Genomic DNA, 17,543 nt, shown 5'->3' with positions numbered 1-17,543 from the left:
CAAATCGAGTACTTGATTTGAGTAAAAGTACAGATATGTATAATAAAATATTACTCCAGTAAAAGTAAAAGTACTCCTTTTTCAATTTTACTTGAGTGGAAGTACAAAAGTACTCGATTTTTTATGTACTTAAGTAAAAAAGTACTGATAGATAGATTTATTTAGCAGTTATATAGCTAAAGAAGAAAAACACAATGAAAATGAAAAAAAAAAATGAACTCAGTCACAAAAATTTAACAGGCTCTTCAAATATGCTTCATTCTTTGTTAATGTTTTTCAAAGATTCGTTTTCGCTAATCGTGTTACGTGTTACTGAATGACATAATAGACTGAATAATAACCCGCAACAAACTGCTGCACACTGTAACATGAATAAAACTTGTATCGATGTTATTGGTTACTTCAGTAATACAAGCTTACTTCAAGCTGCCTTGAAGGACAAGTGGAGGAGGAAGATGATGACGCTCCGTGTCTGTCCTGAGAGCTCATCTTTACAGACTGAGACGATCGAAGGTCAAATATTATTTACATATTTAGTAATACAAGGCACGACGTATTGCATACAAATCACAGCGAGAGCTTTTTTTTTCTTTTTTCTTTTTTTATTAATGCAGAGAACAAAAACATACAAAAGTATAAACATACATCAACCACAAAAAAACAAAAAAAAAAAAAAAAAAAAGAATAAAATAGAACTAAAGAAAAAGTAAAAGAAAAAGAGGGCCAAAATCTAAACAAAATTACACAAGGAGATCAAAGGCAGAGCAAATTCTAACAGTACTTATAGCTTTCTTATTAGTAGATACTGAGATTACATTCAAATAGTTTTCCATTTCTTTTAGGAAAACAGAGAAGACAGGTTTACAGTTGGAGAATTTGCATTTGAGAATGTGAAATTTGTTTAGGAAAATTTTTTAATTAATAACAAAACTGATATTTTCGTTTGTGGGGTCAGAGTCATAATACCTAAATATAATGTTTTTTCATATGTACTGAGAAGCCTGACAAAATCTTACTTGACAAACACACCAATATCATCCCAAAGTTTCTGAGTGTAGTGACATGACCAAAATAAGTTTTCAGTTTCTTCAGAACTCGAACAAAAAGAGCTTTGTAAAAATCAATGTCAGATTTAAATCTTTGTATAAACTTCTTTACAGGGTAGAACCTGTGTATGAGCTTAAAATAAATTTCTTTCACTTTGTCTGTGAAAAAGAAGTTTTGCGGTAGAGACCAGATTTAATCACCGCGAGAGCTTTCCAATATGCGCGCCACCGAGTGACGTCTGTACTTCCCGGTCAGAGAGCACCTGTCCATCAAAAGCTCACTATCCAATCAGAGTAGATCACTGTTAAGCCCGCCCCCACGAGAAGTTTGTGTCAAAAAACCAAACGAAAAACTGCGAAGCGTAAGCAAAATCTGTGGCAATGCATTCAGAATCCACGATTAGCGAAAACGAATATTTGAAAAACATTAACAAAGAATGAAGCATATTTGAAGAGCCTGTTAAATTTGTGCGACTGAGTTCATTTTTTTCATTTTCATTGTGTTTTTCATCTTTTGTAATGGCATATTTTTGATAGTTTCTGAAAAAGTTACGTTCAGTTTTATAAAGTTACGTTCATTTTTATTGAACCAAATGTAATTCCATAAATCAGTGAGTTGTCGACTCGAGAACAGCTGCAATCGGATCATTCTAATTCGTGAATGAATCATTTGGTGCGATTTGCGAACCGATTTAAAAGGTTCATTGAAAAGAATCAGTGAGTTCTTGAATCAGACACCGCTTCTGCGTGTCGGAGCACATGATATATTATAAGGATATGTTTTATGAAATGAAGTGAAGTAAAAAGTACGATCTTATGCTTTGGAATGTAGTGAAATAAAAGTAAAAGTTACTAAAAATAAAACTACTCCAGTAAAGTACAGATACTTGAAAAATTTACTTAAGTACAGCAACGAAGTAAAGCTATTCTGTTACTGACCACCACTGCACCCATCACATGCTATCAATGTGATGTGGGCAATGGCCGAAGCAGATCCTATCATGATGAATTAATTGCATGGTACACCTATCATATAGAGTGTTGGTCTGCCTCCATTTAGGATCTCCAGTCATAATATGAAACAATAAACATCAGTCAGAAGATATACCCTATACTTGCAGTCAATCTTTGTCTATGACAGAGTCATAGGATTCCCAAGAGCTTCAGTCAGATGGATGCTTTATGGGTTGTAGGGAACCCTTAGGGAATCCTTAATAAACAGCCATAAAAATGACCAATAAACATGCTTGACTAGTCTCCCAATGGGCCAGTTCCATTCCTGTCAAATATTAGTGGGGATGATGTTGTAAAGCTTTTCTGATTTCAAAACAAGAGGAGAAAATAAAACATCTGAAATAATGCTTTATGACCGTGCTTTCATTTTATGACGGATGGTTGGAGACATTATGCGCACGGCTTAGCTGTAGGATAATATAAGGTGTCAGTTTTACCGTTTGGCTCATTTTAAGCGTGTAACACAGTCTGCTGGTGCCGCTGTTTCATAAACCTCCCCTAAAATCATTTGCAAGTCAGAAATGTTTGGACACTCCATGCCCTCTGTCTCAATTTGTTGCTGTTGTATCCAGCGTTTGTGTTTCTGCTTTAGCTGCCAGAATTCATTATCTGCCATGCTAAAAATATTACAGCTCTGTCCTGAGAACGGGTGTCAGACGGGCAGAGAATGACCAAGAAAAAAAAAAAAAAAACACTGTCCACTGGTAACAACTGTCCAGGCAAAATTAATAACCTCATTCCCAAAGTACCCCTATATTTTAGTCAACTGAAAGGGAGCAAGTGCTCAATAAAGAACTCTCTGTCCAGAGGCTTGCTGCTTGTGTCAGTGTGAGTCAATCTTTAAGGATTATTTGAAGCTGCTACAAACCTCAAACTGACTGTACTAAAATAAGCATCATATGGACTCAGTGGGAAAAAAAAAGGCCTCTACCTACATTTTTACATACTATACACTCTCAGAAAAAAAGGTACAAAAGTTGTAACTGGGGCAGTACCTTTTCAAAAGGCACACCTTTGTACCTAAAGAGTCCATATTGGTACCTTAAAGGTACACATTAGTACCTAAAGTGTACATATTAGTACCTAAAAGGTACAAAAGTGTACCTTTTGAAAAGGTACCGCCCCAGTGACAACTTTTGTACCTTTTTTTCTGTGAGTGTATATACAATTAACAACAGTTCCCAGCTCAAATTATCACTAGTGGAAGGAACTTTTTAATATTACGTCTCAGTCTCAGACATCACACCCACAATCTGTTGGCTGAAGCGTTCTTTAACGTTTCACCAGGAAACAAAGATGCTGTAGCGTCAAACCCTCTCATAGAAGAAGAAAGCCATACTTTTTACAACTATGACGATGAATGCAGGATCAACTAAATTTTAGCTTTTCAAAAGTATGTGAAATATGTAAAGTTCACAGCAACTCTTTAAAATATGTCCAAGAGTTTTACACATCAGTATGTTATTCTGGGGACATTTACATGACGTAGCACAAAACTACACATGATTGGTTGCCTTCTGCAGTCTGAAGGTCTGGCTACACAAGACTAACTATGTTTAACCCAACCGCTGGGTCAAAACAACCCAGTCGCTGGGTTTGTTCATATTTAACCCAGCATTTTTTTAGTGTAGCTCACCTGGTACAGCATTGCATTTGCTGTGTTGGATTGTTTGGGTACAAGTCCTGTGAAACATGAGACAAGCTCAAATAATTGTAGAAGCAAACTAAAATGGAATGAATGCATCATAAAATGCTTTCTTATCTAAGGTTTGCTTTTGTTAACTGTTGGTTAGGGTTTCATATTATTTTGAAACGTAATAGAGCATTTACCTTTGAGTGCCGTTCACCACATTTCATTTCTGAACTGCACGATACGTAGGTCTACGACAAACAATAATAAAAGATTGCAGATTCACATTCATCTGTTCATTACAAAACCTCACAATCTACTGTCTGACTTAAAGGGATAGTTCACAAAAAATAAATGTTTGCGGAGAAGCATTTCAGTTGCTCATGGTGGACTGTCTGACTTAAAGGGATAGTTCACTCAAAATACATATTGCCATCGTTTACACACTCATAAGTTGTTCCAAACCTGTAAAAATGTATATCTTCTGTTGAACACAAAAGCAGATACTTTGAACAATGTGGGTAATCAAACAGTTTCTGGTACCCAGTGACTCTGACAGTATTTTTTCCTCTACTATGGAAGTTACTGAGGACCAGCAGCTGTTTAGTTACCCACATTCTTCAAAGTATCTTCTTTTGTGTTAAAAAAAAAAAAAAAAAAAAAAAAAAACTTTATGCAGGTTAGGAACGACCTCGGTTAGGTTGATAAATTATGACAACAAAAATTCATTTTTGGGTGAACAATGCATTTAAAGTGACAGACACATCTGTGCTTCTAAAGGTAAGCTAGGCCTATTGTTTTATTAAAATTTGGATAGTCTGTTAATATAATAGTTCCATGCATTATCAGAGCTTGGTAGACATAACTATTACATTTTTAGACATTATTAGACAGATTAATTAATATATTATAATTAATGTTAGACACCTTATATTGATCATATACATAATAAATAATCATGTGTCATATACAATTTGGCATTTCAAAAAGTTTAAAAAATGCTAAATTAATTTTTAATACAAATGGGATCCCAACAATAAAAATAAAAAAAAAAAAAAAATAAAAAAAAAAAAAAGTATAATAATAATAATAATTATAAGTAATAATTATAAATAATCAAATTGAAAATAACAATATTAATGGGTTCTGTTGCAAGTTTACATGCTTCAGTATGTTTTCTTATGGTTTATTGTTGAGCTATGTGTTCTTCACTAATAATTTGTGTCCTTGGTGTGTGTGTGTGTGTGTGTTTTTTTTCTTCTTTTCTTTCTTTTTTTCTAAAGGTGACAACCCTAAGTGTCACTCACTGGATATTTCACTTTGAAAATGCACCAAAACAGCAAACTTAATATAATGTTGCTACAGGCATGTTTCTCCAACGAGCCCTGGTTGAAAATACCACAGTAGACTCCTTTGACGTTTCCTCACACAGATGTATTGAGTTAAGAAATGCAAGTCATGCTGACCGGGTCTCAACAGGGATTTTAAAAAGGTAGGAGGTCATAATGAGGCATAAGTTGTGGCTGTTAGATATGTTATGCTCAATCAGAGAATATGGCCTCTGGAGCACATCCCCCCAGGCACTCTCTCCCACTTCTGACAGACCGCCACAGCCTCACATACTCTTCTCATTTACAATTAAAGATTAATGGGAGAAAGGGATTTCAGATCACAGAGATTAATTGCATCCCCCACTCTCTCCCATCATTTCCCACCCCAGCATAAAACTAGTGGTGATTTTTGTCAACAAGAACACTGAGAAATTAATAGACCATTTAGTCAGATTCCTACGGGATTCTGCCACCATTTTTGGTGTAGCTGAAAGGGGGTAGAGGCTCTGGCTGACTTGAGCTATTTTATCATTCACACCTTCTTTATTCTTTCAATTGCCTGTTTTACTCTATTGTTTCCACTTCTTATAAACTTTGTAGCTTGACAGAAGTCTCTCCCTGACTAAAGCCGTCAGTCCCTGGTACTGTTGTCTAAAGCTTGAGACATTGTGTATTGTGTTATCAAGGTCCCACTTTATATTACTATGTACTTACATTTAAATGACTCATTTGAGACAATGCATTTATTGTGTACATACAAGCTTTTACATTGTACTTATATTTTAAAGAATACATGCATGTAATTACATCTCTATTTTTTATTTATATTTTTTATAAAAATAAATTACTAATTAAGGCAACATAAAATAACATTTTTAAAGTTATTGATTAAATACAATGAATTATAATATCTATGTCTATGCAAATATATATAACAAAATATAGTTGCATAGCATACCTATACACACACATACATTCACAGTGAAAAATCCGCCAAGCCTCAGGGCAGCTAATAGGAAATAGGGCATAGGAAAGATGATGTTGACTTGAGTATTTATCAGTCTCTGCGCTTTGTCTCTGCCAACTTTGCCACTGCCAACGTCGCACTATGACAAGATCAACATGACTTTGAACTCCCACTACCTGTTCAAGACATTCACTTCTCTCCTCTGCCCTCCTCCACCACCACCTCACCGACTGCTGAGGACTTTTAAGGTGATAAGGTGGTAACAAACAGCAGCCACTTTTCACACATCCACCAAAGTTATATATGTCTTCAAGCTCCTTCACTTCAACCCACATCCACTCCCATCTTCTAAAAGGCAACAGTCCTCCCTGCATTCACACAAATCATCAACACATTACTTGTCCTTGGCATCATTCCCAGTGCATTTAAGCAGGCTGAACTAACCTGACTGCTCAAAACACTCTTAACTCTCAGCTAGTGGAAGATTATGGAACAGAATCCTCCTGTTCCTGGCAAAAACACTTGAGCTGTTGTTATTCAGGTCTCTACTTTTCTTTCTCAGAACAACCTGCTGGATGACAAACAATCGGGACACAGAATTGGCCATTCTCGATTGCTGAAACCCTTCAAGTGGTGCGACCTGTTCTCCTATCACCTGTATGCATTCAGCCAGACCTGTCTGCCACCTGTACAGTGCATCAACATGACCCTGTCTGTCCTCTCTGCACTGAACATCGCAGGAACTGCACTTGCTGGTTTGAGTCCTACCTCACAGGTAAATTCTTTAAAGGTACTGTAACTTGAATGAGCGCGAGTCTTAAGTTACATCTGCTACCACTGGAGTACTTCAGAGGTTAGTGGATGACCTCCTTCTCTTGATGTGTCCAACCTCACTCAGCCAAATTATTCAGACATATTGTAATTTTTTTATTTTTTATTTTTTGCCCACCACCTCTAGGCTGATGACATGCAGACCTGCCCGTCATTTCTGTCTGACAACCACATAGTGTCTGTAAAATCTTAAGAGGGGCCAAGTCACACATCTCTTTGTCTTGGTCCACTGGATACCAGCAAATGCTTGAATCAGTTTCAAAGCATTGGTGGTTGTCTACAGCCACTGAATGTACACCCTGCACTCACTGATGCCAGTATGATGGGAAGGAATGTTTCTCTCGTTCCTTGTCCTCTTCATTTTCTTTCAGTGGTAGAACTTCTCTTTAAAATCTTAAATAGTTTTCAATACAAAACTGAAAACAGTTCTGCATGAACTTTATCTGGAGTCACTTAACACACTCTTTCTCCTTAGAAAAAACTACTTTAGTGTTGCTTTGTCACACAGAACGTTTGACCTTTTTTTTTCTTCTGTAGTGTTATAATCTCTTCAGAAATAAGTGCTTGTGTTGTTATGTTCCACTTTTGTAAGTTGCTTCAGATAAAGGCATCTGCAAAAAGAATACATTTAAAGGTTTATAAGGGTTAAACAGTTTTTTAACCTAGGTGAATATAATGCAGAAAATCTCCACCTTGAACCTCAGCAAATGCTCTGCATCTAAAGAGACTAAGGAGTTGAAGAGACTAAAGAAGCAGATATTTTGCTTTTGAAACCTCATCCCACACTGAAATGCATTCTGATTTTGTCACTTATATAGACTATTCAGCTGATTAAACCTTTTCAATAAAATAAATGGAATTACCCCGCAGTATTACTAAAATAAAGTGGAAAATGTATGAGCTGTGACAACAGTGATGGCCATGCTATATAACTAATAACTATGGCAACCTCACTTGACTAGTAGTGTTTCTCATGCCCTCTGACATAAATCAAACTTTCCCTCCTTTTAACATAAGCCTCTCATCTTGTTATGTGGCCTTTCACACAAATTGTTGCACTGTGTTTGAATGTCAAGGGCTGTTGCAGGCATTTTGAATCTGTACTGATGGCTATTGGCAAACAGCTTGTTTTGTGAGTAAGGATAACCTTCCATTTGATCAATCTTGCACCTGTCACATAGACTATTCCCCCCAATAAATCAATAACTCACATTTGTTTGTCCAAGTGCTTTATATTCCTCTCTCACTCTCTTTCTGCTTATCTGTCTTTCTCCTACCTCTCCCTCTCTTATTCTCTTGCTCTCTCACTTTGTCTCTTTGGGAAAACCCACAGCATATACACTTACCATTTTATTATGTAATTGAGGCTGTCACTGAGGTTGAGAGACACAAGTACATTTCAGTGGTTAGCACGTACTAATTATTACCTCTTCCTTATTAAATGAAGGGTTTTGGCTGATGTGGAGTTATATTTCAATGTTTTCGAATTAACACAATAACTGTTTTCATTCAGCCTAATAATATAAACTGATTTTCTGATTACTTTCACAATCAGATTCAAAAATGCCTTCCATATTGTGGAGTGTTTTCTTTGCAGAATAAATATTTAAAAAAAAAAAAAACAAATGCCAAATCCATTAGAAAGAGTGGCCGTTGGTGTATTTATTGTCCTGTTTTTTCTTATCTTGGTTTTGTTTCGCACTGTACTGTTTTCTTCCATAAAATCCCCATTACAAATCCATGGATTTCTGCCATAAAAGTTCTTTTTTTTTCCACATACTGTACTCTCATTCATGCTGCTACTAATTCCCATCTTTTTAAAGACATGTCTTTCTGTTGACTAACTCATAGGCAGTTTTCTTTGACAGGAAAGTTGTTATGGTAACATTAATGCTGTTCATTTCATGCACTGAAATTGTGTTCGGAATGTATATGACTCACATAAACTGTTTTCGTCTGACTGCGGAATTTAGGGGGAACATAAATTGTACTTTTGAAATCTGCAAGTGGATTGAACTTATTCAGATGGAAGAACAATCTATACATGTAAACAGTCAGAAATTCCACATCAAAAATAGAAATGTATCACACTTCTGAATGGTCATCCCACATAGTGTATAAAGGAAATCGGTTGTCTCTGCAGACCGGCCTACACTGTTCTTCAGAGAAAAGGTTTATGGAATCCCCTATGGATGGTGTTGCTAAATAAATCTAGTATCTGGAGGTGTTGAACTATGTGTGACAATGTAGACCAATGGGAGTTTTAATCACCAAACGATTCCAATGAACTTAAAATCTGAGCAGGACTCCTTGCTTGACAATAATATTGTTCCATTAAGATTATCTTAGCTCATAGAAAAGTCCTTTCCTTTTAATTTCATGTTCGAACTGAGCCATTATGTTGTAATACTCACAGGAACAAGTCTGTAGATTGTGCAATTACATTTCTAAAAAAAAAAAAAAAAAGAAGCTTTTGGTGCAGTGGTGCATTCCCAGAGGTGTTCCAAGATCCTTTGTTACAATGTTAGGAGGGCTGTTCTAACGTCTTTTGTACCAATCTTATTGGGTGTAGACCACATAAACCACTTATTAATTAGAAGATAGGAATCCCACTGTGGACTTTTCTCAGTGAACATGAGAGGAGCCTCAATCCCCATCTGCATGGGACTGCCTGCTTAAAGCTTTGTGGAAGCACAGCAAGAGATCTCCGCACATGGCTGAATCCTCAGTGTGGGGGGTTCACAGGGTAATATTCTCAGGGTGACTGTCATAGAGGATTAGATGTTCAAAATGGTGCCACTGCAGTGCTTCTGAGGTAGACGGTTGTTCTCTGCAAATCTGCTGTCCCACAGAGCATGTCTCATGTCTCATGTTTTTTTTTTTTTTTAGCTGGAATGCTTATACATGCTTGAGCTGTCCAGCAGAGCTGATCTAAATATGTTAATATTCTGCACAGAGAAAGACTGATAGATCCACTTTAGTGTCTGTTACAAAACAACAGCTCATAGTCTGTGTGACTGTCAAAAAATAATACCCCCCCCCAAAAAAAAAAACAAAGAGACACAAGCAGGAGGCGACAATACTGTTTACACTGTCAGATGAATACCTGTCTTTGAGTGTCAGCTTGACGTGTTTATGGCTTCAGCCAAACAATGACATTTCATAAAAATGTGCTATTAAACAAATGTGGTTTTTTTTACAATAGTAATTTAAATGCAGGTCTGTCTATACTTAAATATCATCACATACATACACACACACACACACACACACACACACACACACACACACCAAAAATTACTTTTGAACAATCTTCAAAAAAGCCTGGGTGTTCTACAGGGGTATAAACAACTATATAGCCACTGGTGCTCATTGGATATGTGAGAGAGGTAAATATCAAATGAAAACAACATTAACCTATAAGCTAAAATTGTTTAACAGCGCATTTTGGCTTGACACAGCCTTCCTCAGGATGCAAATCCATTGTCCACAAAAGCTTTATTTTAACTATTTGCAATCAGTAGAAAAAAAAAAAAAAAAAAAAAACAGTGGGTTAACAAGTAGGAGTTGTGATAAACAACCCACTCACATACCAATAAAACATGCAATGCACAGTCAAACAGTTAATCTAGTAGCCAGTTTCCTTAATACTGTATATATTCAAACCAGTCTCACATTAGAACACCTTTCAATCTATTCCCAGCTCTTATTGTACATGGGATGGTTTCAATTGGATTTTCACTCTTAATCTCAGCTTCCTTTTTCTCTGATCTATAAAAATGCCCTCATTCACATTATTTAACTTATAAATTACATAGGAGGAATTAAAGTTCATGAAAGTCCCAAGTGGAGACACTTTACAAGAAAACAAGTAGAGTGAAAAAGTACAAGAGAAGTACAAGATTTTATTTTTACCACATTGTCAAAATGATTACATTCTCCACATCTAAAAATTACCCACTAAATCAACCCATGTTTTATTTTCAGCAGCAGGAAGGAAACTTTGTATGGTTAGAGCTAAATAAAAATCAGGGTTAGTCAGCTGTCGGAGTCGCTCCCAGATGTATTGGTCTCTTCCCCACACCACAGCTCCTCCATTCTCAGTCAGTTTCACAATACTCTCCTTGTTCTCAGATAGCTGTTTCAATGTTTGATTATGATGCTTTGGTTTCCTCCAATTGAAGAAGGAAAAAAAAAAGCAATCCACATAATTTTTTACTGTAAATACTTCTGTGTAATTCATAAGCTGGAATTTGAATGTGGGCATTTTTATATATGTGATATTTGTTTAATAGCTTGACTGTGCCCCTGTGTTTACTGGTGTGTGAGTGGGTTGTTTATAGCCACTCCCTCTTTATAACCAGCTGGTTTGTTTTTCTATTGATTATTAAAATAATGCTTTTGTGGACAAAGAATGCTGTATCAAGCTGAAACATTTCCAACTATTGTTTTAATGATTTAGCCCAATTTATTAAAGGCCCTTTTTACGCTTAACAATGTGAGTGCCTTTAGAATATGTTGTTTGGAACAATTTTCATTCAGAAATTGCTAGTAAATTTCACAAATAATTACAAAGAAATGACAAGTAAAACACTGAATTAAATATGACATTTTGAAGTAGAAAAACAACAGTATCTTCTTGTAAAACATGCTGAAATAATCTTTGTTTTATTTTCAACTTTAAATAGTTTTTTATTTATTTTTTAACTGTATGTATATTAATTTATATAAATTGCATTAGGTATTATATTTTTTAAAATGTTTATTAATCCATGGTTAATGTTTACTTCTGCATCAACTTTTTAACATCAAGTTGTATCAAATCACATTAAATTCAAATGAGATTATCTTAATTGAATAACGGCTGTAAATAGTTTTTCATGCTTAGTTTACTTAATGCATGAACAGATGATAAAGAATGTAACCTTACTGTGCTGTGCAATGTTAGAAAAAATAAATAATATAATTTTATGAGTACACACAGAGATCATTATCTTTTTAATTCTGCTTTAATATTGTAAAGGTCCACAATGCAATTTTGTTTGCTTGTGCATCTGGTTATTGTTGCTAAAGTTGTGTGATTATTAATAACATACACTGATTGACTTCAGTTATATAAATCCTTCTCATTGCATCTAAGGGGAAGTGCATATTTCATAAACCTTGGCATTTTTAATGACACACATGAATGAATGTCAGATCTAAAATTAGTCTCTGCTGATGCCTATTCCATTCCATTCCATAAACTTGAGTCACAATTTCAAGTTTATTCCTCAACAAATGCCATTACAAACATCTACAATGATGTCTTACAATACCTGCTCAAACAAATATACACTTACATGCACACACGTTCTTTACTCTGAGTTGTGCATGCGGAGCGATTCTAATGAGCCTCCTCTCATCTCCTTCCAAATGAAGAAGGTGTCAGTCTTAATGAGCGCTATTAAAGGTAACTTGCACCATTATCACGCCACCTCTGTTATTTATGGCAACCATCAGCGTCTACTTTTAGAAGCCCAGCTCAAAATGGATTCTGCTAAACGTTTTTTCATGTCCAGTTGCTTCCTCTCGTGATGGGAGTTCTGCTACTGTATCCTATTCTAATCAACTTGTACAACTTATTAAGACAGGTAGACGGAGCCACTTTGCCCCAAGGAGTGCTTCATTCAGCCGCATGACAGTTTATGAATCTCGTTGCCAAAGAATGAGCTCTTGGCTCTCAGCTAAATGTGAGTGAGGCTTGTGGCCCACCAGATGCTCTGGCTAATTCCATTCACATCATACCTTCTAAGTGTGAAAGCTCACTGCCAGGATATTAGCATGTGTAAAATGTATGTTTGTACCTGATATTCCTACCAACCTATTTGACACGAGCTTTTGAATCAGGAATTATCGGAGAACAATAATTACTGCAGTTGGGAAATACATTGAGTATGTACATGTAAGTGGATGTAAATAAATAAATAAGTTAAGTGTTATTAATAGGGGGCCCATATGAAACCCATGCTAATCAAATCTGCTGTGTTTTTTTTTTTCAATTTGCATGATTAAGATCTTAGTTGTGTTGTTCATTTAGAATCCAGGTTGTTCATTCTCAAAATGTCAACATATCAAAATTCTGAACACTGCACTTAATTATCTGCAGATCTTTAAAATCATCAACGTAAAAACCAATTAACTTTAATTTGCTACCAATTAAAATTTGACTTTTAGGAGTGTTAATATGCTAATCATGGCACTAAACCTATGCTGGAAACTGTTTACACATCGCAAGCCCCCGAGGCCATGAATGGAAGCATGCTTGTGTGTGTGTGTTTGTGTGTGCCGGCACAGAAAGATGGGGGTATGATGGTGGAAAGTCTTGTCATAAATTTGTAAATCATTATTCATGCATTTGGAGTGAACTTTGACTGTTTAATTCCTTTGCTACATTAGTGAGCGACCTTTGGAATTCTGTTGAGCAGCTGTTGTGAGTGGCTGGAGATGGCTGTATGACTAGATTTTCTAAAATAACATGTGAACAGTCAACATATTGCGGCACTTTTATGACAAAAAAGTGATTACAGTGCTTGCAATGCATTGCAATGCACTTGCAATGCCATATTTCTCTGACGTTTTAGCCCAAACTGCCTTAAATACCGACTCCATTTAAACAGTGTTTTGCAGATAATTTCAGCCTATTGCGCTATCTATGTTTTTGTTTTTGTAAACTCTATAAAAAGGTAAGGAAAGATGACTGGGTAACTTTTATTAAATTTATAGCCTATTCAGCATTTAAAAAATGAATTGTGTGTTCCTACTTGACATTTCGTTCTGTTGATTTCCGCATTTGAGAAACAAGCACATATGAAAAAAAGTTTTGTTTTTGTTGCATGCCTGACCTGATGTATTTTCATAGCCAAGAAAACATTTAACCAATAGTGGATCTAAATATCACAGATTGAAATATTGATTAATTTTGCATTTTCTAATACTAATGTGACTGCACCTAAACTGACAGCCATGACATCACTCTAATATTTGCATATTGAATTATGATTGGTCTTGTCTTCCTTGCTTGCTTTAACTATTTCAATTTTCCTTGCTTGTATTAACTTTAAGCCGTTGGTTCTGTGCACAGCCAACTGAAAACAAGAAAGTTGCTTAGTATCCTGACAACGACAAAGCAGCTCTGATGCAGCATTTCATTTACACAGAACCAAAGCCAATGGAATCTAATCTTACCTAAAACTTGAACACTAATCTTACGCTGCTTTGCAAGCTCTTGCATTTCCTTCAGGGAATGCAAATCTAGTTTTACTCATCCCCTACAGAACTTAAGATGGAGAAGGAAATAGGTTGCTGTAGGTTCGTTGTTGCGTCAGATGGCATAACTTTATTTGTTATTTGTTTCACAGAGATTCTATTATGCTGAATGAACACTCACTTTGCAGGAATGGAGAGTCATCCACCTGAAACTGTTATTATACAGTTGAGGCTGCTCCTTAAAGAATAGTGTCTCTTTCTTGCTTTGGTTGAGGTGAAATCGATAAACACAGTCCATTATCTTCTTGTCTTGTTGGATTGTGTTTTGAATGGAGAGTCCAACAGTGAATCTCCTTCTCCATCAGGTGCATAAATGTGTTAAACTTAATAGCTGGACAACTGTATATACTGAAGCTCTGATATTAAATGTTGCACATGCTTAAACACAGGCCTCAGATATGATAACAGGCATATTAAATATGCATTTATACACTGTATGTGTATCCCACATGTTCAGTTCTAGTCCTTTTGACCCTGGAGAGGATTTTCTTTTCTCTGAAAATTCTAGTTAATCTCACAAGAAATAACGACTTACACTAATAATAATAATAATAATAATAATAATAATAATAATAATAATAATAATAATAATAATAATTGTTCATATATTTCTCATTGTGATATATTATTAGTAAATGAAGAGTTCAGATGCAAAAGCATCTGTGTCGTTTGAAATTTTCTTCTAAAATGAGACTTTTTATCAGGCCCCTATATTTATGTTCAGTTGTTGCAGTTTAACTGCATAGAAAAAAGACCTATACATTGCCATTAGTGTAAAATTACTGAACCTAAACATACAGTAGCCGCCTGATAAAAACGCTCATTTTAAATTAAATAAATAAATAATAATTCAGATGGCACTTAGAGGATTTTGCATCTGAACTTTTCAAATATTACATTAAATCTTTTTATCAAGTTGTTTTCTTTCCATTAGCACAACTTTTGTGTTTCTTTTTGGCATTGATCGGTTGTATGCCTCATTGATTTATTTGAGCTTATTCACCAGTTTTTGAGTAAACATTGCCAAAATGATTCACTCAAAAACTGAGGTGCATACACCCGGATCAATGATGCCTATGTTGAATCAGTTCCAAAAAGAAATGCAAAACCTGTTCTAATTTAAATAAAAAAAGATTAAATCCAAGACTGGACAAATCTGACCAGGATCACTTAATTAGATTAAGGATTTTCAGCACAGCATGTGTGTATTAATGTATACACACATTTATGCACTGAAATGCATTTTTAGCATCTTTGAAGAGTACTATGCATTACGGGACAGTGTGTGGCCATGAATGTTCAATTTTGGAAGAAGTATGAGAGTACATACAGTATAAAATAGTATTGAGACATGCCATGATTTATGATTTATGAAACACAAGAGATTAGGATTCACAGCAGGTACAAGTCTTCAAAAGAAAGACAATTGTTTAAGACATAGCCTCACATCTATGTGAAACAGCTGGGAAAATCCCCAAGTAATTGCCTCTCTAAATGATTTGATGTAAATGCAGAGACAAATGAATAAATCACGGCTTGTTTCCTGTTTGTTTGCTGAGGCTGTTGTCGCCATTTGCAAATGACAGGGCTGAGGTGTGTGGAGAAGGGTGCCAGCAGTTCACGGCGCACCAGGCCTGTGATTAATTCCACTGACAATGTAGTAACCAATGATCGATTGAGGAAGCTTGGGCTGTAAAGACCGTTTCCCCTTCACTTACTTTGCCTTTTTCAGAAGACATCTGATATTTTGATCACCGGTAAAGGCTGTGTCAGTGGAATTAATCAATGACAGAGAGAAAGAACCACTGGAGAGCAGCTTGACAAACTGCACAGCAGAACCAAAATAGAGTTAAAGACGATGTTTAGCAGGATGCAAAATGTGAGTAGCTTTATATCCATGATCATTTTCTGAGGTGACAACCACAAGTGCAAACTACACATATCAGTAAACAAAAAGCAGAGATATAAATCACATTGTTAGGATTGTGATTCATACTTCTAATTTTGTGTAATGTGTCTCTTCAAGCTTTAAAATGAATAAGAATAGTTTTAGCAGTACTAGTAACACATGCAAATAATATTAAGATAATATGTAGACAAAAATTACTTTTGCTTCACAAACTTTATCTTCAACCTTAATATTCAGAAATTAACATTTACATTTTTGATCAATATCAATATTTTAACTACTGTATCTGTGAAGGCTTCTGTGACTAGCAGGTGTACAATATATATATATATATATATATATATATATATATATATATATATATATATATATATATATATATATATATATATATATATATATTATTTTTTAATACAGAGGTCTTAGAGGTCTTAGTATCTTGCAGTGAGGCTAATAATTTATTAAACATCTGTATCTGCAAGATTTAAGACCAAAGGGTTGACTGACCACAGACCAGAACACTCCTGACGATGTTTGATGTTTGGCCGCTAGAGGGAGCCAGTTAAATCGGAGCTTCATATGTATCTTTACCTTAAGAGTCTTCAATACATGTGGACAAGAAACGTGTCAAGATGAATCTCATGTGCACTAATGAACGCTGTAAAGTTGGTGGGTTTATTTCAGTGCATTTCCTCATTGAAAAATAGAGTAAATGAGCTGAATGTTTGCAAATGATGCCTTTCATTTATTTAGGAGTTGATATTGAACAGTGGAGCTGCTCACAGCGTCAGTTCAGGGTCGTGTGAAGATACTAAAGTTGTTGTTGTTGATTTTATCCAGCGTGATCAGAACATTTAGCTATACAGTTGTGGGTTTAAACATGCTTAAATGTTGTTTTAGATTTGTCGACTCATTTTTATACATTTAGAGATACCTTCAATGCATTATAATACACGAGCTGTGCCAGAACGCTTTAAATTTCATCCCTCGTCACCACATGAGTCTCGCAAAGTCTCAAATGAAAATCTAATACTGAAATCATGATAAAACATGTGCCTTTTCTTTTTATACAAATATGTATATATCTCAGGCTCTTTTTCGAACGATTCATTAATGGAATTAGAGAAAAGTTAGATTTCAAGTTGTTATCAGAGCAACTTATCATCAATGTTAAGCTGGCTTGAGGTAACCATAACAACAGCGATAATGTGCTTTCTGGCGGGATGTCGATCAAGCAAGACATTATGTATTATGATCATTATGTATGCATTTATCACGGATTTGATTGCGACGAATCGATATATCATGAACTAAAAAAAAAAAAAAAATAATAATAAATAACTATATATATATATATATATATATATATATATATATATATATATATATATATATATATATATATATATATAATATAGGCGTGAATTGAGGTTAATTGGGAAATTTTCCCCAGTCATCTCAAGGAAAAAGTGTCCAGATTAACATGTATTCACACTCACACTTGGCC

This window comes from Cyprinus carpio, chromosome B7 (assembly GCF_018340385.1).
Source record: "Cyprinus carpio isolate SPL01 chromosome B7, ASM1834038v1, whole genome shotgun sequence".
Lineage (NCBI taxonomy): Eukaryota > Metazoa > Chordata > Actinopteri > Cypriniformes > Cyprinidae > Cyprinus > Cyprinus carpio.
This window is presented reverse-complemented; position numbering follows the sequence as displayed.